The 22,875-nt window shown below is 43.7% G+C and overlaps 1 long non-coding RNA gene across 1 annotated transcript in view; it reads right to left on the reverse strand.

Annotated features, from left to right (window-relative positions):
- Positions 1–6,498: 6,498 nt before the first annotated feature.
- Positions 6,499–22,875, reverse strand: part of LOC128106390 (uncharacterized) — a 57,694-nt gene continuing 41,317 nt past the window's right edge. The window contains exons 2-4 of the long non-coding RNA XR_008216686.1: positions 9,843–10,023; positions 9,383–9,497; positions 6,499–6,609 (exon numbers count right to left, since the gene is read on the reverse strand). This is a non-coding gene — a long non-coding RNA (uncharacterized LOC128106390). The remainder of the gene's footprint in view (positions 6,610–9,382; positions 9,498–9,842; positions 10,024–22,875) is intronic.

Genomic DNA, 22,875 nt, shown 5'->3' on the forward strand with positions numbered 1-22,875 from the left:
AACTGAGAAACTGAGCAGGTGTCACGCGCCTTGAACCCCAGCAGTCAGTCGTGGAGGTAAACAGAATTCTGAGTTCAAGCACAGCCACTCTGGTCTACTGAGTGAGGGCCAGGCCAGGCTATGTGGTGAAACTTTGTCAAGAAAAAAAAAAAAAGCAGACTGCAAAACAATAAAATGTTTGCATCAAGAAAGTATTAAAAAGTCTTTTAAACTAATGTGAAAAAGACAATCCAACAAGAAAATTAACTAATGGCTGGGCATGGTGGCTCATTCATACCTGTCATTCCAGCAATCAGGAAGGCACAAGTTCAAGGCCAGCCTGGGATACCTAATGAGTTGCAGGGTAGAATTACATAGTAAGACTTCATCTCAAAAAATAAAAAAATAGGACTGGAGAGAATGCTCAGAGGTTAAGAGCATTGGCTGCTCTTCCAGAGGTCCTGAGTTCAACTCCCAGCAACCACATGGTGGCTCACAACCATCTATAATGAGATCTGGCCTGCAGTCATACATGCAGACAGAACACTGTATACATAATGAATAAATATAATCTTTTTTTAAAAGGAAAGATTTATAAATAAATAAATTTATTTATAAATAAATAAATAAAAATAAAACAATGGTATGATTCATTGAAGAAGAAATACAAATAGCCCAAAAAAAACTGAAAATAAGCTCACCCACAGTAATAATCAGAGAAATACAAATTAAATCACTAGTTATGTTTTTCACCAGACATGAAGTTGACATTTGAAAATGCCATGCGTGGAGGTTTTAGAGTCATCGGTGAAGGCTGTGAGGATGGCAACAGTCATTCCTCACCACCTGCTCAACCACTGCTCTATCTGACCAGTGTCTACAACTCTAAACATCTACTTGTCTAAAAAAACTGCAGCATGCACAGCATTTGCTGCAGTATTATATAAGATGGGAGTTATTAAATACAACATTGGCTATTCAAGAGGTGAGATACTATATAGTAAATAAAAGGAATAAATGCTCATTGTGCATTGTAAGATTTTGGTTTAAATTTACAGCATAATATACAATATAAGGCTTTTCATGTTACAAAACAATAGCATACATTTTATAAAATTAATGTGTATACGTGTGTGTGTGTGTGTGTGTGTGTGTGTGTGTGTGTGTGTGTGTGTGTGCTAGCACAAAGAAATCAATCCTGTGGAATAATATAAACCAAACTTAGAGTATGAATATCACTGAAAAGTGTATCAGAGAAAGCAAGATTTAGATAGAAAACCAGCTATGATGACTCACACCTGTAATCCCAGTACTTAGCAGGCTGATGCAAAGGATCACCAGGTCAAGGCTAGTCAAGGACACTTAGTGAGACTCTGTCTCAAAACCTAAAAGATAATTGGATGGAGAAGAAGGGGCTTTGCACTCTTCCTGAAATATGAAATATTTTAATTTTTTGAAAAATACAGAGTTCAAACGCTGTCAAAAATACAGAGTTCAAAAAACCAAAAAGAAAAAGAAAAATACAGAGCTCTCATGTTTAATGTAAAGATGATGACTATAGCTAATGTCAGTATTATATTCTTAAAGAATGAGAGTAGATGGTAAATGTCCTCACCACAAACTTGATAGCTATATGAGGGGACAGACACAATCACTCCACAAAGCATACATGCTTCAAAATGTCATGTTCTGCAAGACAAGTGCATACATGTAATTTTACAAGTCCATTTTTAAAATTAAAAAAAAAAGTACTTAAATGTTTTAAACAGAGTGTGTGTTCCGCAGAATTGTCTAAAAGCATGCCTTCTCAAGTGTTCAAGTGCACTGGGAGCATAGTTCAGTGGCAGAGGCCTTGTTTATCATGCACAAGGGCCTAGGTTCGATTCCCAGCACCATAGAGAGAGAGAGGTTTTTATGAGGGCTTAGTCGTGTGTATATTTAGTTATTTTCATATATACATGTTTGTGAATATAAGTGTGTTTTCCAAAGTCAGCAAGCAAGTCAAAAAATAATAATAGCAAAAGTGACCATTATATCTTGTTATTCGGTTATAGGGAGAGACAAGCCCAACCTTAAGGATGTCTGACTTCAGAGAGGGAAAAGTACTCCAGGCATAAAAGCATTTTCTGTACTCGGAGGATCAGCCCACTAACTAATCCACTATGAGATGAAACATTAGGCTAAAAATCTTTATTAAGCTATAGACTCACCTTGGAAATCAGAGAGAGAGGACCTTTGAAGAAGTGAGTAGAGCCAGCAGATTTTTGTGATTAAACATTACCACATAATTTTTCTTAAACACTTTTCCTTTTTAAAATGTCAAGATAATTATATGTTAAATATTATCTTAATAAGCCCTAGAAATTCAGGTTTTAATTATACAAACTTAGGAAATGTGAACTCCTAGCCTCACACCTCTTGCCTCCGGCCCCATGGAATTGCGGGGGTTATACCAAATGCTTCATTACCTGGTTACAGGCTAGTGGACAGCGTGACATTTTGCTTGGAAATGATATAGGATAATATAATGGAAAATAACTGTGCTTTTCCATTGTGCATCTCCTGTAAGGCCATAAATAAGTGGAATTGTGCTCCCTTGATTTATGTTTATAACTATGATTATGATGATTTATTTCAGGTTGAGTGCTAACAGTGTGCCGAGTGCTACACCAGGCTCATAAGAAGAAATGGTTATGCCCCAGAGGCTAACATACCAAGACAAACACTTCAGCCATAAAATACACCAGCTAAGAGATGCTTACTCTCAGCAGAGCGAGGCTTCTCCAAGTTTGTATGTGAGTGGAGAAATTTTCCTCCTTCTCATGGAAGGAAGTTAGTGCACTTTGAAAGTCTTTGAGGCCAGTTCCCACAAAGATTTCAGATAAGGGTAGAGAAACATAGAAGTGAGTATTCTGAGGGCACAGGGAAGGTAGTGGGTGATGGAGGGTCCCCAGCAAACAAGCAGTCAGGTACTGGGTTAGGTGTTATAATTATAAGATTGCCTTTCCAGGTCAAAACATGTATGATCCAAGGTAGGTAAAACGTGCTATTTTCAGTATTACAACCCTGTTAAACCCTTTTGAGAATAATATAGGATGAGAGCATTCAACAATTTAAACCAATGTTTCAAAATGCATATTTTCCAGAGCATTTGCTTAAAAAGGTATTATTAGTTTGACAGAAACAAAAACAAAACCACTTTTGTGAGCAAATGAGTTTGAAAAGCGTTGTTAAAAGGGTCTCAAGTAGGGATTGAGTATTGAGATTTAACTAAATTGACACACTGTCGGATTGCCTTCCAGACAGCTATGCTTGTACACATAGACAAAAGCTGCCTTCGGCCTCACTCAGAGTAGCCGCTGTTTAAAAAAGAATGATGGTGAATGGAGAGACTGGGGCTGTCCAAGATGCTGAGAATAAGTGACAGCTGTGAGTTCAGCCAAAGACGAGACATTTACACCACCCCCGCTAAGGCCCAGGGAACCCTGCAAAAGAGGGTGTGGGAAGCTTGTAAGAGCTGAAGTATGGGGTGAAGGGCCGCAAATGTCATCCTCCGAAGCGATAGAGTCATCAGCTCACAACAACTGTGGGCCCACGCGAGGCCAGCCCTATCAACCATTAGTCATGGACGGCAGGAGTAAGGGCTCACAACGTCCTTTGCTTTACTGCTGAACTATTAGATATTGACAGATTCTAGGGGAGGAGAAGTCACTGTCTTTAGTTGTGTATCCATTGTTGATCACACCAGGCTCCAACAAACAGTTCCCAGATTCACACAGATAGCACTGAATAAACCCAGTAGGTCACAGCCTTAGTTATTTTTCTACAGCTGTGAAGGGACACCATACCAAGGCAGCCTACTAAAGAAAGCATTTAATTGAGGACTTGCTTACAGTTTCAGAGGGTGAGCCCATGGCCATCATGATGGGGAGCATTGCCAAGAGGCAGGCAGGCATGGTGCTGGAGCAGTAGCGGAGAGCTTATATCTAATCCACAAATTGGAAACCAAGAGTGAGAGGCTGAGCCTGGCATGGACTTTTGAAATCTCAAAGCCAGTGACACACCTCCAACAACAAGGCCACACCTCCCAGTCCGTCCTAAAGCAGTTCAAACGAATAGGGGCCAAGCATTCAAACACACTTTATGGGGGCCATTCCCATTTAAACCACCACAATGACAAAACAAAATCCACAGATAAGCACATGAGCTAGAGCCTTGTGGGGAGGGAAGGATGGAAAAGGGTGGTAAGAAGATGGAAGAGCCTGGGGGTGGGAGTGAGAGCAGCCAACATGTGTTGGGAAATGTGTAAAAATATCTAACAACAATAGATAATAATAAGATACAGAAGGCGCTCCAATGCAGGGATTGTGAAACCCATTCAGTGGGCCAAGAAAGTTGTCATCCTCTGAGTTTAACTACAGAGCAGTTCTAGAAAGCTTTTCACAGTACTTTTCTAACCCTGGAAATCACAACGCTGATTGCCAAGAGGATGAATAACTTCCATGGTGGTTTGAAGAGTTGCTTCCTCAATGTGACCCTTGTAGCACAGGGCTGGATGGGCCCTGCTGTCTCCACCAACTGAGCACCACCCCCACCTCACCTGCTACGCATGGTTAGAAGGACCAGGAAAGCAAACTAATGTCAAATAAATGAGTCTACACATCTGTGGTAGCCAGCTTCCTAGAAGGTCCCCAGTGATCTCTGTTGCCTGGTTTTCCTGCCCTGGAGTACTTTCTTCCCATAATAAACAGAACTAACTTGTGGGCCTGATAGAGCGTGACTGCCAAGGCTAGGTCACGAACCACATTACAGCTTCTACCTTGCTGTGTTCGATGGCTTGCTCTGGGGAAAGCCAGCTGCCGTGTTGGGAGACCACTCAGCAGCCGGTGGAGGGATGCATGCGGTAATGAATGCGGTACCTACAGATGCTCCAGTGAGCCTTCCTGGAATCGTTGTCAAGTCTTCAGATGACTACCGCTCAGCCAACATCGTGACTGTAACCCCAGACCCTGAGCCAGGGCCACCCATAAAGGCTCCAAAATTCCTGACTCACAAAAACAAAGTAAGGTAGTAGGTGCTTATTGTTTTAAGCCATGTTAGAGGAATTTGTCCACGGGTCTCATGAGAGCAGCATGATCCAAAGAGGCTGTGAAATAAGTAGACATATGTAAGTAGTTGAACAATAGGAGAGAGTTAGGGCTGAGCTATGAACTCAGGGACGTGGGCAGGAGAAGAGGCGGGAGAGGAAAGAGTAACATGTGGAGTTCTTTTCGCCTGGAAAACAATTGTGTTGGTTAGTTTTCCATCACTTAAAAAAAAATACCTGAGATAATTAATTTATAGTGGGGCTACCATTTTGGAGGCTCCAGTCCATGATTGATTGGCTTGGTTGCTTTGAACCTATAGGAAGGCAGAAATTACACCACGTGGTAGCATGTGGCTGAGTAAAATCGCTTACTTCGTAGTTGGAGAGGAAAGAGAGGACGACTGAAATTACAGTCCTATGGTCCCCTCAAAGGCACACTACCCAATGACCTAACATCCTCCCTCTGGGTTACACCTTTCAAAGGTGCCACCATCTCCCCATAGCACCACCCTGAGGACCCAGCCTTTGATACATAGGCCTTTAGGGGAATATCCGAACTGAAGCATCATTCCCAGTAAGGACATTTGGGAGACACGCATCTGTGCAGCTGAGTATGGACTTCTGGATGGAGATGTAAACCCTAAGAAAATAATTCAAGTCTGTTGAGACCATGGATCTGACCCCAAAGCATAGGTACATAAATTTATCTACTTTTGTAATATTTTCATCTGTGTTGACGATCTTTAAAGAATTCTGTACAAGGAAGCTGGGATTATTTTCTCTCATTACACCAAATCCAGAAATAGCCCATGACCAATGATCCATTACAGCTGCCAATAGAGGTAAATCTACTTGAAACTTTGCAACAGGCTCAATACACAGCCTTGCCCATGAAAAAGCACGTAGCAGTAATCAGTATTCCTCTGCAGGCCCGGACCTGGTGGATAATTACAATTAAGCGTCAATGGATTAGCTGCCGGAAGGACAGCAGAGAGTGAAAGGTACGTTACAGCTCTACTTTTTCCTTTTGCAGCAAATTTGGGCATGTGGGTTATTCTTGGTTTTGGTTTTGGTTTTCCCCTCCTCAAAAAAACAAAAAAAAAGTTATTTCCAATTACTTTAGAAGCACATCAAAATGACTGCAGGTTGTGCTGGGTTCAGAGTGACTCTCTCCACTATGTTAGCAATCCAAGGGTCACTCACATCACTTCCAGAGCCTCTGGTTTACATTTCTCAATTAGGAGATAATCAGTGTGTCATTATGAGTAAAAATTGTTGGGATGACCTTTTGGCTATCTATTTTAACCAGCAAATCTGTGGGGAGGCTTTGATGGAACACATGACAGGGAAACAAGGCAAGTTATACCAGTGATAAATAAGGACAATTATCACACTTATTATCTGATAAATAATTTATTGTGATTTGCCATTAATCCATCTCACACCGCCTCCTGGAGGAAAACACACCCCGAAGAGTGACTTCTTCAGCGTTTCCTGTGACATGTCAGAAACTCGTGTCTGCACAGCACAAAGGAGGCATTTACCTGGAATAGAAAGAGCTGTCATTGCTCACTTGATCATTCTAATCAATGCAGATAAATTATGCCCCTTATAAATGGTAAATCAGTACCTCTCACTGACTTTATAAGGGAAATCTTCAAGAAGCCAGTTGAAGGAGAAGTCATAGCCCAACACTTAGGAGTCTGCTCTGTTTCAGATCCTGTCATCAATTCTTGCTAAACTCTCAGTCCACGCATTTTAGTCAATACCTGAAGCACATTTCTAAATACAGAGAGTATATCCTTCTACAGTAGGATAATTAAATTCTTTACACAACTCCAGAAATTCTACTGGTGAGGTTTGGTTGAATTTGTAAAACTCATTCTAAGTGTTGGAGTGCCGTGACAAACGCAGCTTCTTGGAACTCTCTTGGTAGTTGTGATAGGTGCATGCGCATAGTGTGTTCTGCTCCAGACACAAGAGTCATACTTCTGATTTCAACTGCTAATTACTGGAATGTTATTGGCAATACTATTTTCCCTTTTGTACATTCTAGGAGAGACACTATCTCTCTTTCTTATAATTTTTGTTCTTTTCCAAAAGTAGAGTTTAAGGAAAATAATTTGACTTTCTATTGTCTCTTATACTAAAGATTGATTTTGCTGTCTGGCTTCTTTTCATCTTGCCATCTGTGGTCACTGTTTTGTTTTTCTGTACTCAGGCGTCCTACCAATAAGCCTGTCCTCATTTCATGGGCTCCCAGGAACACTTTGAGGGCAGAAATCCATGTATTGCTATTAGAAAACACAAGCTGAAATTACCTATTGTGGTCTTCCCTGCAAGGAAAGACCACTTTTAAAGTGCCGTTGAGAATGTGATGATACACAGTGAGAGCTACGTGACTTTCTCAGAGCCAGGAAACTCTTCCTTACAGCTTCCCAAATTCCTCCAGCAACAACGGGAGCCTATTTAAATTTGCTTTCAGGATGTAGAGGTCAACTGGTCTCTTTTATTCCACAGATGGGCAGACTCAAGTGAGGGACAGGTACTGCAGTGTCTCCTCCATCAGTTATTTCCTCAATAATATGGAGCCAGGAAATGGCTTGTTGACCAGTGTTCCTCACTCAGTGTGCCTGTCCGATGTTGTCACTGTGATTAATACCTGACCAAACCAACTACAAGGAAGCTGTGTTTAAGCTCACGTTTCTTCAGGGCTGTGTTAGTCAGGGCTCTCTAGAAGAACAGACCCAGTGGGATGAATGAAAGAATGCATTATGTCAATTCACATGAAAATATCCAACAGCTTCCTCACACCTGAGAGACTGAGAACCCACTAGTGGATTGAATAAGTACTCATCAGTCAGAGTAGTCCCACAGTGCTGGCTCACAATGGGGAGACCCACATCCTAGTAGTTTCTCAATCCCAATCTGGAGCTGAAAAGCCTGGAGAGTTCCTGCAGAGCTGCTGGTCCTTAGTCCACAACAGAAGCCTAGAGGCACTGGTCCTGATATCAGCGAAGAAATTCTCAGCAGTAGCAGAGTAAACCAACCAGGCGGCCGGAGGGAAGGCCAAGCAAGCAAAAGGCAAGGAAGAGCCTTCCTTCGGCCATACTCTTTTCTGTCTGGGCTGTGAGGAGAAGGTGCCGCCCACAATCAGGGTGGATCTTTCCACGTCAGCTAGACAACCACGACAGTCTTTCTGTGGAGGCCTGCGACTCAGGTGATTTTAATTTGTGGCAAGTAGACATTAAAACCAACCATAACTAGAGATTTCAATCCATAGTCATTTAGCCCTGTGGTCACTGTAGGCCAGTGGTAAAGCAGAGCATCATGGCCGAGAATGGATAGTAGAACACAGCTGCTCACCTCACAGTGGCCAGGAAACGGAAATGGACAGAAGGGACCCTCTTTCAACTAGGCCCCACCTCCTAACAACCCATTCAGCTATGAATTCATCAATGAATTAGTCCACTGAGTAGTCACAGCCTTTTTGAGCCAATCCCCACCCAACAATGGAATCACTAGATGAGGACCAAGTTTTCAACACATAAGCCCTTTGAGGGACACTTCAAATCCAAACCATACCACTCACAGTCAGAAAATCTTTTATCCATTATGAGGAGATAGCTGGGATCAATATCATAGCCCACAGCTAACACAGAACTGAGAGACTCCAGCCCCACATGTCTTATGGAGCACAGCTACAGAATGGAGAATGATGAGTGCCCTCTGTAATTTTAAGTGATGGGTAGAATCCTAAAGCAAGTTTACCTAAAGCAAGTTTACTTAAAGCAAGAACTGTTCAAGAAAGCTCACGAAGTCAGGGCAGCTGGAAGTCTGTGACAATGTACCAGTCAATAGTTTAATGTCATTATCATGAGAATTCGGGAAGAGAAAAAAAATCTCTCCTTTCTCCTGGGTCCCTCCACACCACATCTATCTGTGGTCAGACCACACAAATATAGTTCTGAAATGAGAAAGAAGCAAATTTCATATGCATTTCATATAGGTAAGTCCCTCCTTTTCAAAGATAATTCCCCTTGAAACCCATTATCCAGCTCTCCCCTTCCAAGAGCTCCATGGGATTCGGGTAAGGAGCACCAAACTAACCAGGTTTAACAGAATGCAGAAGGACCAGCCTTCACCTTGAAGCAAATCCAGGATGGCCCTTCTGCCAGGATGGGACCTTCCAGCACTTCCCAGCAAGAAAAAAAATCTTAAAACTCACAGAATTCCAGATACCCTTGGGGGCCTCGCCACTTAGCACCTGTGGTTTGGATCTAAGCAAACAGAGAATGAGAAGAGAGGACAAATCACCAGTAAATCTCTTAGGCGTCAATCCACAAATCCGAGGAGCCAAGGGAAATAAGCAGGAAGGCCTTGAAGTGATGCTACCAGGGAGGGAATTATGAGCTGGTTGGCATCAGGGAAGCTGTTGGGATAAATCAAGTGAGTGAAACGTCAATACTGAGGAATGCAATCTGCGAAGAAAGGACAAAGGGTGGGAAAGGAGGGCTTGCGCTATAGATCAAGGAGAGCGGGACTCGAAAGGAAATACAGATGGATGATAAAGGAAGTGGCAGTGTTGACGCTTTATGAGCTAAGGTAGAAGAAATATATGAAATAAAGGGGAATTAGCAGCAGGTGTCCTCCGTGCACTACTAAATCAGGATGAACTCACTGATAAATTACCGTACAGGGGGAAAAAAACAGATACCATGTCCCCATAAATAAATAAAATGGATCATGCAGTATAAATCTCAATGCCGTGTCTCACCTCCCCCTGCTGCTCCCGCTGAAATGGCCTGAGGATCCTGGAGTTCCTCTCCATCTTTTCCTCCTTCTGACTCTCAAGTAAGTGTGGTCGCAAGGACCCCTGCTTAACTTCTTGATGTTGAGTGAATGACCGATATTCTTGGCTTTGGTCCCTCGGGTCCCAGAGGCAGACTCCGACCTCTCTGGGGTTTAAATATAAATAAATAAACATATAAACAAACCAAACATAACTAAATGCTAAGTGACAAGATCACAAAACTCTGCTACTTGAGATTTCAATTACTGGGACATTGTTTAAGGGATAATCAAAAGGAGCAAACTGCAGGTCATCCGGGGATTTTTAGAGCAGCGTTGCTCTTAGTGCCTTGTTTCATAAAGTGGAAAGGGCAGCTAGAGGTGAGGTAATTTGGGCCTGCTCAGGACTCATAAGGAAAAAACAATCAGGAATCTCGAGGTGAAGGGCACTTGGGAGCATGACCTGATTCCATTTGTTATGCCTGACTTGTACGACTTCTCATAGATACACAAAATAGGAAAAAGGTGAAGCCGTAGGAGGGATTTCTACCCTGAAAGTTAAAACTCACGAGGGACAAATCAGCGGCGCAAAATTACACTGTGAAATGTCATTCTCTAAAGGGCTTAAACAAGAAGTGTGATAAATGTTATTACTCTGCAGTGCCATAAGGGTGCTGAGGACTCAATCACTGCTCCGATTTTGCCCAACAAGTGCAAGAAGGCAGTTAGAGGAAAACAGACCCTGCTCCAAAGAGCTTTCAAGGCCAAAGGCTGTCGAGGAGAAGCAAAATGGGAAAGCCACTAATATGGCCATCAAATGCACATATAACTTGGATTCTTCACAGCCTCGTGGCCTCTGGGTTTAAAAGCACCATGAGGTCAGGGTGAGCAAAGAACAAATAAAGCTGAAGGTCAGAAAGGCCCAGAAGAAGGAAGATGGGGACCAAAGGAAAAGCAGCCCACAGCAGTCCTTAAGACCGGCTTCTTTAAAGAGGCTCAGCCAACAGTTGCAAGACCCCGGTAAAGTCCACCAGATCCATCAAGTATGTCTAAGCCTGGAGAACAGCTGCGCTGCTAATCTGGGATACAGATCAAAGACTATCCAAATAGCTAGAAATCAACATCCAGGGTTGAGGGACGTGATCATAGAAACTTTATACAAAGTCTGTGTGTGAGCGTGCATGTGTGTGTGCGTGAGTGCATTTGTGTGTGTGAGTGTGTGTGTGTGTGTATGTGTGTGTGTGTGTGTGTGTGTGTGTGTGTGTGTGTGTGTGTGTGTCCAGGACTGTCAAGAGACAGACTTTAGTGAGTGAAAGTGTTATCTGAGCATTTTTTTTTCATTCTTCTGTTTTCAACCTGGGAAATGGGTTGGTGTCAGGATATATGACCCAAGTGTCATCAAGGTTTCTCAAACCCATGGGAGGTTTTCCAAGAAAGGACATAAACTGTGTACCATTAAAGAGAAGGCAGAAAGAGTCAAAATCCCAGAAAGGCTTTGCATCCCAAACTCTCCTCAGTGCTTGAACACCTCGCTATAAACAAGGCTCTTCCCAAGTGCTCTCAATAAACCAGAGTTACCACCAAGGGCAAGGCAGAAGAGACGGACTCAGACTGGGATTCCTCAACATGGATGGCGAAAGTCCATTCTCACAAGGCTGTATAACATACTAGCATATTTTTAAAAAGAAAAGTATGGGATAAAATTTATAGTATGGCCTCATTTTCTTTTTAAAAAGCACACACTGTAAATTCATATTTTTTATGAGCATAGAAAAATACCTGAAGCGAAACAGCAAAAACTTTAACTCTTTATTCAGGTGAAAACAAGGACTAGCAGAGGACTTTTATTTTTGCTTGAGTCATTTCTGTGTTTTTTTATAATAACTGTATTGTTTTTATAACTTTCATAATAACTGCCTTATTTTTATAACTTTAGTATTCTCAGAATTCAACCTTGGGCCTCCCTCGCTGACTTTTACAGATGCTTGTTAAAATAACATTTGTCTGTTCAGCCTCCGTGAAATCTCTTAAGGTCAAGAATTTACCCTCTCTGTGAAACAGAGAACAACTGGGTTGATGATTGGGGTTAAGGAAGCAAAAAGAAAAAAAAAGAAAAGGAAAAGAAACAGGACATCTATATATAATGCCTGGATCTTAAGCCAAAGAAAATTTTATTTTATTGTGGTTGCAGGACATTAAGATAATTGACAATTTTTGATGTGTCTTTAGATCTAATGGTATCATTCATTTAATTTGCTAATTTTAATATTACACTGTGGTTATGTTAGAAAATAACTTAATGCTTAGAACACTTAGAGTATTTATGCATAAAGGGATATGTATGTTTCTTAATCAGGTCAGAAAACAACATTTAAATATAGATGCACACACAAAGAGAAAGAGGAAGCAAATGGGATTAAATTTAGGGTGGAAATTGTGCCAGAATTGTTTGGCCTGTTCTTGCAATTTGTAAGCCTGACATTATCCCAAGATAAAGTTCTGGGAAATCAGGGAACAGGAAGGCAGCAGAGTACGGAGATCACCTCCTCTTTCACTGTCTCGAAAGGAAGCAGTCCTCTATTTTGTTGAGCTGGTTTCATGTATTTGCATAGTTTGATCTTGTTAATAAAACCTGACATATATTCAAAGAGTTGAGTGAGTCCTGAACAATATTTTGTGTATGGTGTATGTATCTGTATTCATGGGGGTTGCGCGTGTGCATGTGCGTGTGCGTGTGTGTGTGCGTGCATGGGTGCGTGCGTGCATGTGTGTGTGTGTGTGAGAGTGCGTGCGTGTGTGTGTGTGTGTGTGTGTGTGTGTGTGTGTGTGTGTGTGTGTGCATGTTGGGGGTGCGTGTGTGTCTATGAATATGTGGAAGCTAGAGGTTAACATCAGGTTCTGTTGCTCAATCTTTCTCCACTGTGTTTATTGAGACAGGGTCTCTCACCAGGACATTCATGGATTCACCAATTCAGCTAGACTGACTGGCCAGTGAGCCCAGGAACGCACCTGTCGCCACCTCCTCAGGATGGTGGGTGCTCATCTCACTGCTGCAACCAGTCGTTCTGAAGTGGATACAGAGGATGCGAACCTCATGGTGTGGCAAGCACTATTTTGTGTGGGTTTTGTTTTTGTTTTTGTTTTTCAAGATGGGTTTTTTCTGTGTAGCCCTGGCTGTCCTGGACCTCTCTCTGCAGACCAGGTTGACCTTAGACTCAAAGATCCACCTGTCTCTGTTTCCCAAGTGCTGGGATTAAAGGCATATGCTACCATGCCCAATCAAGTCATGTCCTCAGCCCTACTCAAAATTAAGACTAACTCAAAGATATTTCATGGATAAATAAACCTTGAGAGGCACTAAGATTATCCTAAGCCGCTGGTGGTGAGCAGGTTTAGGAATTGGGCATGGTCAGAGAGTAAATCTGTGATCAGGATAGAAGCCGAGTTTACTAGCAGCTCATTCAGTATGATTTTTTAAGTCAGAATTTTGTGATGCAGTGGCTCTCCTGCAGTAGAAAATTGCCCCTGGGAAACTACAAGAGTTCATCAAAGGCAGAGGGTCAGAGTCCTCTGTCGGCTCTGGTGAGACGCTGGTCATATCGCTACGCACCCCATAAATCACAAATAATAATATCCTGAGGCATTCTCTCCCGTATTAAAAGATAAGAACTCTGTTTTTGTTTCCAGAACCATTGCTCTCTTCCCCTGCTTCACACGGCTCATGTAATTCAGAAGATAGACTTCATTCAAAGAATGAAAAATAGGTGAGTCTGAGTCCCGGTGCTTCTCTCCATCAATTCAGCAAGCTGCAGAACGTTATCTGCCTTGTAAGTAGCCCAGCTCCTCCAACAAGATGAATCTCTTTCCTCCAACAGGTTTCTTCCTGGGGTTTCACCACCAACCGTGTTAGCACGACCAGGAGAAAAGTTTGTGCTGCTGCAGGAAGCCCAGACATGAACTTGACAGAGTGTAGCCAGACCTCATCTTTGAGAAAGAACAACAAAATACATAGCATTTGTAAATAATGGGCCTGGGCCATAAAATAAGGAAACATTCCCCTGTGCAGCCTGGCCAATGGGGGACCTGCTCAAGTCATCATCGTCCAACAGGAAATGAGTCCAAGGCTTTGTGCACACGTCCTCCGGGCTTCCCACTCTGGGAAGTCGGGGGAGGGGGTAAAGTACACAGTATCTCAGGCCCCTCCACGATACATGGACCCATCCACATCCATGTTTTAGCATGATTCAAAGCATTGGCACGTATATTATTGGAGTTTGGCCAACACTGGGCTGCAGGCAGTGATGCTATGGTCAGCCCAGCTTGTGCCTAAGAGAAGTGGGAAGAGAGGATGCACAGGGGCAAACACTATGCAGGGCAAGTGAAACTACAAAGGCTGCCTGCAGACCGGCATCTCCAGCAATTGGTCCCTCCATCCCAGCTCATCCCACCTTCCCTGAGCTTTGGATCCATACCTGGCTTTTACCCCGAGTGAAGGGCAGTGGCTAAGCAGCCTAAAGGCTGGCACGTCAAAAGGCATTGAGAAGGAATTAAAAATGAAACCACGGGGTGATGCAACAGCCCCCACTATCGGTTTTACAGCCAGAGGGAATTGAGTGGGTCACAGAGGTAGCTGCACCCACGCGTTCAGGCAGCATTGTTCACAACAGCCAGTTTATAAGATTAGATGACGTATTTGTCAATGGATGAAATAAAAAAAAAAAAAAACATGGCGTATTCACACAATGAAATATTATTCAGCCTCAAAATGAAAAAAAAAAAATCTGTTAACTGAGATAGTGTGGATGAACCCAGAGGATGTTATGCGAGGTCCAGGAAGACAAATAGCATGTGGATGTGCTAGTGGCAAGCTGAATGCGTTTGAAGAGATGGTCAAGAGTACGCATTTTCAGTTACATCAGTAGAATAAATTTAGAGGGTCTGTTGTAGTGCCTACTAAGCTGTAGTTAGTCAGAATGGATTGCATTTTTTAAGGTCTTATTTTTAACTATGTGTATACATGAGGGAGTGTTTGTGCATTTGAGTACAGGTGCCTGCAGAAAGGGGCACCAGATCCCCTGGAGTTGGAAATTACAGGTGGTTGTGAGCTGAGTCCTCTACAAAAGCAGTACACACTCTGAGCCATTTCTCCAGCCCCATTGCAGTCTTTTTAAGTACAGTTTTAATTGACATGTAGCAATTGTACATATTTCTGCAGTGCAGTGTCGCTTTCAGTACATGAAAATACTGTGTAGTGATCAGATCAAGGTGAATGGCAGATCTACTACCTGAGCTACGTACCATTTGTGTTAGAATATGCAAAATCCTCTCTACTGGCTATTTTGAAATAGTCAATCAGTTGCTGCCACCAATAGTGTCCTACTGATCCAGAATGTAGAAAGTCGTTCCTCACACCCGGCTGTATCTCTGGGCCCACTAACCACCCATTTTCCATCTCAGGATCCAACAACTATTGTACTCCCTGTTTCTTTGAGATCAGCTTTTTAGCTCCCATGTATAAGAGCATATAGTGTCTTCATCAGCCTAGCTTACCTCACTTAACCTAATATCCTCAAGTTCCACTCATGTTACCACACATAACAGGATTTCACTCTTTTGTGGCTAAAAAAATATACCGTTGGGTATTATACCACAAATGCTTTATCCATTCACCCAGTGATGGACATCTAGATCCGTTCCATTTCCTGGCTACTATGAACAGTACTGCAATAAACTTGGGAGTGTAGGTATCTCTTTGACATACTGACTTCAGTTCCTAGGGATCTATAGGAGGAAGCTTACTAAATCACCTAGACATTCTGCCTCTAGTGTTTTCAGGAACCACAGTTCTCTCTTCTGTAACCACTAACTCATTTACATTCCCAGTGTATAGGAGCTCCCTGGACTCTGGACCCCAGCCCAGATTGATGGTTTTTGTCTTTTTGTTCATAACCATTCTGACTAGCATGAGATAGCTCATTGAGTTTTTTTATTTGCTCTTCTCCATGATTAGTGAAGTTAAACATCTTTCCATGAAATTGTTCATTTGTCTACTTTTTTGGGAAATGTCTATTTGGGTCATTTTCCCATTTCCTAATCATATTATTTGGTTCCACTGCTCTTGTTGTTATGTTGTTGATCGGGTTCCTTAAAGGTTCTGGAAATCAAACTTTTGTCAAATGAATGGCCCAGGAATGTCTCCTGTTCTCTAGGCTCCCACTTCCCTCTGTGAACTGTTTCCTTTGTAACACAGACTTTCAGTTTGATGGAATCCTATTTGTTGGTTTTCTTGGGTTGTCTACAATTTGGGGGGGTTGTAGTCCCAAAAGCCTTTTCCCAGACCAATGTTCAGAAGAGTTTTCTAGTCGTTAGATAGTGTAGGGGTCTCACAGTTTCGTCTTTATCATTTTCTGATGTAGTATGAGATGAGTGTCTGATATGCTTTCTTTCCTCTTCATGTATGGGTGTCCAATTACCTCAGCACTACTTACTGAAGTGACCATCCTTCCCCAGGACATATTCCTGCTGACGTTGGCGGAGATCGGTTGGAGAGAGATGTGTAGACTTATTCCTGGGTTCTGTGGTCTATCCCATTGGCCCATGTATCAGGATCTTTGTTGTCAGAACCTTGCTGTTTCAGTCACAACTTTATAGTATTTTTTTTAATTTCAACATTATAGTGCCTCCAGCCTTATTCCTTTTGTTCAGGACTGCTTTGGCTGCTTTGGGGTAGACTTTTGTGATTTGTGTATACATTCTCAAAAATTGTTAAAATAGTGAATTTTAAGAGTTTTACACACAAAAAAGTCATATAATACATATATGAAGAGACTCAATTTAGCCATTCCACATGTGGAGAGAGAGAGGGACAGAGAGTATATATGATTCAGCAAGCTCCTTGGCAGGCAGACCTAGAGAAACTGAACTCCATATATCAAAGAGATATATGCACTCCCATGTTTACTACAGTCCTGTTCACAGCAGCCAAGAAATGGTATCTACCCAGATGTTCATCACTGGATAGATTTCAAAATGTGGTATAGATTGTACATTACATATATATTTCAAAACAACATTTATACATGACAAGTATATTCAAATTTTCAATTAAATTTTCCAAACTAAAATAAAAATAAGGAAGTGTTCAAGTATGAAATCATTCTTTGAGGTCTTTGGGCTATACTTCAAGCCTCACAAACTATGGTATATAGAACTCCAGACTCCAACTCTAACTGGACTGTAGAATGAGGGGGAATTCTGCTTTGCTTTTACCTCTTTGCTTCTGTTCAAACAAGGTCCCAGTCCCTGAAGAGCTCTCCAAAGTGCAGACCATGGTGCCCTTTGACCACATCATACCGGCTTACCATTGTGTTCCAGTTACCTGAAATATGCTAGGTGCCCAGGAAGTCTATGAAAGTGAATGCTTAAACTCCCCACAGTGAAGTCTGTTGGGTTGTTTCTGCTGGAAGTTGCCCACGTCACCATGTCACCCTTGTGACACCACATCACTGAGCATGGTTGTCATTTCCACTGATTAGAACCGTATCTGTCACAGTGATGCCACATCCCAGTGGGCAGAAAGGTATCTGCCTGGGCCCTGGGCATCGCCAAGAGCCCATAGCTGAGCTTCTCCATATTTTCTATCTTTCTTTGTCTGAGAGGTATAAAAACTGCATAGACGGAGCTGAGAACTATAGATATAGAAACTGCATAGACGGAGTCGGGAACTAGAGGTATAAAAACTATATAGATGGAACTGGGAACACTACGTCTCAGTGAGTAAGAGTGTTTGCTGCGCAAGCATGCGTGCTGAGTGTGAAACCCCAACATCCACATAAAAGCCAGGCATGGCCGCATATGCCTGCAACCCAAGCACTTGGGAAGGGAGGAGACACAGACAGGCAGAGTTCTAGGAGTTCAGTGGCCAGCCCGCCTAGCTGAAACAAGGTACAGTGAGAGATCCAGCCTCAAGAGAAGGACTAGGGAGTTACAGAAAGACATTGACACCCTCCTCTGCATTTGCACAAACAGGTGCATACACCTATACACACACACACACACACACACACACACACACAGAGTTAGCCTGAGAAATGCTGCATGGAGTCTATCATAACATCTAACTGAATGTGATGACCCTAGTACTTCAGTTAAAACTGATTCACCTTCTGCCTAAGACCTGGGAAGAGACCATAGGCAGGGTTTGGGGTGGCATACCACCCAGGACAAGAACTCGGAAGTTGAAAGGTCAGGCTTGTCATCTACCTCCTTTTATCCACTGGAGTGGGATCTTCTCCTGGGATTTCCTGGGTCCTTTACACAAACAAACCTTCCAGAAGCCCTCTTCCCTTCCCATGCCTCTAGTTTGGTGCCTCGGACTGACATACATTAAGCCCAGGAAAGGAGATGGGTTAGACTCTCGACCGGGAGAGCTTAGCTACCTTTACAATTGAGTTCGAGGCTATGTGGTAGTCTGTCTGTAGAGAATCACAGATTATCCCTGCGGGATGGACCACTGGGCATAGTGACCATTGTTTAAAAGATTGTCATTTCCAATTCTGTCCCAGAACGCCTAGGCTATGATGTAGAGCCACACCTCCTTCACCTCCTTTCCCAGCTGAAACCCACAAGCAGGCATTTTATGTCTAACTAGACTTGGAAATCAATTCAAAGGGTTCTCGTGTTTATGGACCAATCTTGTCCTTGAAAAAGAAGAAAGACACACATACGTGGAGAAGGTCATGTCAAAACAGAGGCAGAGATGGGAGTCACAGGGCCACACCCAAGAACCACCTGCAGGCCCCAGAAGCTGAGAAAGGCAAAGAGAAGCCTGCCCATGGTTCTTCAGAAGGGAGCACAGCCCACGGGCCCCTTGCTGCGGGGTTTCTCCCCTCTAGGACTGAAAGGGTGAATTTCTACTGCTTTAGGCCAGCAAGCCTGCGGTCATTTGTCACAGCAGCCGCTAATGCAAAGGTTCTCTGTGGTTTTGAGCCAGCCTTGTCTGTAAGTCCTTCCTAACCCCAGCCTTCTACTTCCCATTGTCCCAGAGATGAAGGAGAAGAGTTTGCACCTGTTGGCTGAGCTCATCCAGGCCCTGTCACTCACACCTATCCCCTCAGCTAAGGCTTGCGACATACAGGGGCCATCAGCAGCCGTAAAGATCTGGTGTTTGCTCAGAACCACATAAAAAGTTAATGTTTGAGATAGAATCTGATTCTCCATTCTGTATTCTTTCTTCTAAACTGTAGCTACACAGAAGCGAGGACTCTTTTTGGTCCTTTAATTTCTGAAAGGGGAAAGAAAAAAAATAATTCAAAACAATCCTTTCATGACTCCATTTCCACAGGAAATTAGAGTCTGTCCCAGGTAGAATATTTAGTTTAATCAGGGCCAGAAGTTGCCCATGACTTGTCATTCGGGGAGTGAGGAGATGAAGTACCATAGAACCTCTGGCTGACATTCCCTAAGGGTCATCTGGGCCACATGCGTCCTGGTCTCCTCATTCCCCTGGAAGTGGCCAACTGAGGCGAAATGTACTCTCACAAGAAGCTGCCTAGTCTAGCTCAGCAGTTCTCTCCCATAGAGTCAAAACACTCTCCATTTCCTCCTCGGCAGCCATGTAGAACAATTGCACACCCTTCCCTACAACAGCCGTGGAAGAGCTGAAGTTAATGAAGAGGACACAGAGAAGAGCAGAAATTGCCCTTTGGCCACTAAATTAGCTTGACCCTTGATCTCTTCCATGTACACTACCATTGCTGGTCCCTTTTCCATCCTGGATGGTCCTCCAGCCACACACTAATCAGACCCTGTTCTACCCTAAAGGAAGAGCCCCCAACAGGTCTCGGGTTCAGTTGTGTGCTAGGGGCATCCCCATCCCCCTCCATCTGGATTGCAGCCCAGTCCCTCACACTCAAACTCCCCCAAAACACCATCTGCCTCCCCAGGGGTGGTTCTGTGGCTAACAACAGAAGCACATTAACTCCCCAAAGCCTTTGGCCAGCCCACTCACCCACCTGCCTCAGAAGGCTCCCATTTTGGAGTGGCAATGTGATCCATCATGTTCTACAGCCCACACAGCACAGGGGGAAACTAATGACACTGACTGTCATTAATTTCAGAGTGTCAGAAGCAACTCAACTAGACAGCAGCCTCCGGAAAGGAACACCCCATTTTTAGTCTTCAGTAAGAAAAGGGAAAGGGGGACCAGGGGAGTGTGTGTGTGTCTGTGTGTGTGTGTGTGTGTGTGTGTGTGTGTGTGTGTGTGTGTGTCCAGACAGAGTAATAATATACATACATATACATACATATACACACATATATATAATGAAGTGTAAAGCCATTTGCCTAACAGCCACAGCAGGGCCTATGCTCTACCAATCCATATAAAAACTGGGGATGCTCTTTTCACTCACTGCTTAAGCACTTTCCGGACACCAAAGGCAATGAACAGAGGCATACTTGATTTAGAATCTCAACCCAGCCCCTGTGGTTTGCAGATGGGGACTTCCAAAGCCAATCCAACAGAGAGAGCGCAAGGACAGAGGAGGCCCCTCTGGTCATCCATCACCCACTCCCCGTGGCTCTGCTTCATTTCCTGCCCACCAGACCTCAAGAATAAAGACTGGTGCACTCGCTCACTGGCTCGCTCTCCCTCTCTTCCTCTGTCCCTCTCTCCCTCTCTCTCTCTCTCTCCCTCTCCCTCTCTCCCTCCCTCCCTACCTTCTTACCCACCCACCCATTCTTCCTTACAACCAGCTAGTCCCCCAAACCAGTCCCCACACAGGAAGAGCAGTGAGGTGAAAGCCAGCCAGATCTGCTCAGCTGTGAGCACTGCTTGAAGCCATACCTATTTCCTTCACTGTTCCCATGAGGAAAGGGCTTCTCTATATTCATTTCTCCTATCCCTGGTCCTACTCAGATTTACACAGTCTTAAACAATCTACTTCCTAAATCCAATTTCCTAACACGATCGTTTACACAGAAACCTGTAACGATTTTGAAACGTGGACCTTGGGGAACTGACATTAGGGTTTCCACGTCATACTCAGAGAAGAGGAGACGAAGAAAAGCGACAGAGTGGGCCTCCCCTTCTCCGTGTCTCACTTTCACATACAGGAATTCTTTGTAGGATGCTGTGTACATGAACACACGTGCACATGGGTGCAGCTGGAAGCCAGAAGTCAACCTCAAACATCATCCTTCTCTTCCTCCCCCCGCCCCGCCCCTCCTGTCCATCCATCCCCCACCCCCACCCCCTCTCTCTCTCTCTGCCTCGACCTACCCAGCTCTAGGATTACATGCACATGCAACCTTGCCCTAATTTTTAGGATTCTGCAGGTGGAACTCAAGCCCTCAGCTTGCATGCCAAGCACTTTACCAACGAGGCCATTTCTCCAATGCAGGATTAAAAAAAAAAAAAAAAGACTATTTTTCATTTTAAGAATAAAGATAAAATAGTGTTTTGTTACAACAGAAAGTAACAGGAAACATTCCTTATTTACCAGTCTATGAACATTCTGAATGCCTGCCTATCTGTCTGTCTGTCTGTCTGTCTCTGTCTCTGTCTCTCTCTCTTACACACACACACACACACACACACACACACACACACACACACGCATGCACACACGCACGCACGCACGCACGCACGCACAAAGATGGTGCCGTTTCTGCTTGCCATGAAACAAAAAGGACTAACCAAGGCTCTTGAGTTGGCAGGGAAAAGCGGCAGACAGGTAGACAGTTGACTGCTCCACTTCTCCCTATTCTCAGAACCACCAAACACCAGAGGATGTGAGACCCTGAGGTCCGGCCCTGGGACCTGCGCTGTGAGGGAGGAACTCAGAAAGGCTAATAATGGCTTGCTTTAGTATTAGAGGGGCAAAGTCACTAGCAGTTCCTCAGAGGGGCAGCCCTGGGGATGGAAAGAATACATGTTTACACGAGTCTTTTGTTTGCCTATCCCCAGTTCACTCCAGGAAAGAGTTCGGGTGGTTTGTCGTCTAAGAGACAGCAACAAGGGCACTGAAGGAAGGGGAGGAGAGAATGCATGGGTGGAACCAGGCTGCTCGGGTCCTCAGCACCTGCTCCACAAGTTTGCTCCTTAAGGACTGAGAATTTACATTCACTGCGCTTTTCTGATCTGTTCTAAATTCCAAGTGATGAACGATTTTCTACTTAGAACTTTAAATAACTACTGAGGAGACAATGAGGACTTGCAGGCAATGGGGACTCTTGGTGGATGATGGTTTCTATTTATGTGGAATCTGCCTTGGTTTTATTAAAACCTATTTACTCTTCTCTCAAGACCAGTGCCTTTCCATTTACCACCGGCTGAAAGAAAATAGTACTGTGTTAAAACAACAGTGGGGCAAGGAGAGGGCCTGCGAGAGGCACTGGGTGGCCAGCATCACGCATGGATGGCCTTGTGGATGTGCAAAGATACCGCGGATCGCAAACCAGCAGCAACCACCTGGCTGGGGGTTTCTCCAAAACGTGGACTCGTGGTGTTGCCCAGACCCCGTGAGTAAAGATAGGCCTCTTAGCATGACCTCTGGTTGATCTTTACACATATTAATACCTAAACTCACTGAGGCAGACAGTTAAAATGCAGAGGTAGGATAACTGAATAATGCCTGGACTGCTCAGCTCCCGTCACTGTGAAGGTATTTCCGGTGGCTGGTTGTGTTGGATGGGGGTGAAATGGGGTTGGCATTTGTTTGTTTGTTGATCTGTATTGTGGAGGTTTCTGTTGCTGTCTTCAGTGATCTGCGGTGAAAAACATCAACAGAGAGTTAAGTGAGGAAAAGGTGATTTGGGAGCCAATTTGTTTAGTCATCCTGGGCACACACTGGCAGAGATACTCACCCCCAGGGGGCATAATTGTTCTTGAGAAGTGACTTTGTTGTAGAAAAAAAAAAACTTTTGCTTCCAGAAGCACGAGATACACAGCACGGAGCGGAATAGAAATATGGCGATTATCCAGCTCATTTACCTGCTTTCCACAGCACACAAACCAA

The sequence above is a fragment of the Peromyscus californicus genome, unplaced genomic scaffold, assembly GCF_007827085.1.
Source record: "Peromyscus californicus insignis strain IS unplaced genomic scaffold, ASM782708v3 Scaffold_9__1_contigs__length_137607984, whole genome shotgun sequence".
Classification (NCBI taxonomy): Eukaryota; Metazoa; Chordata; class Mammalia; order Rodentia; family Cricetidae; genus Peromyscus; species Peromyscus californicus.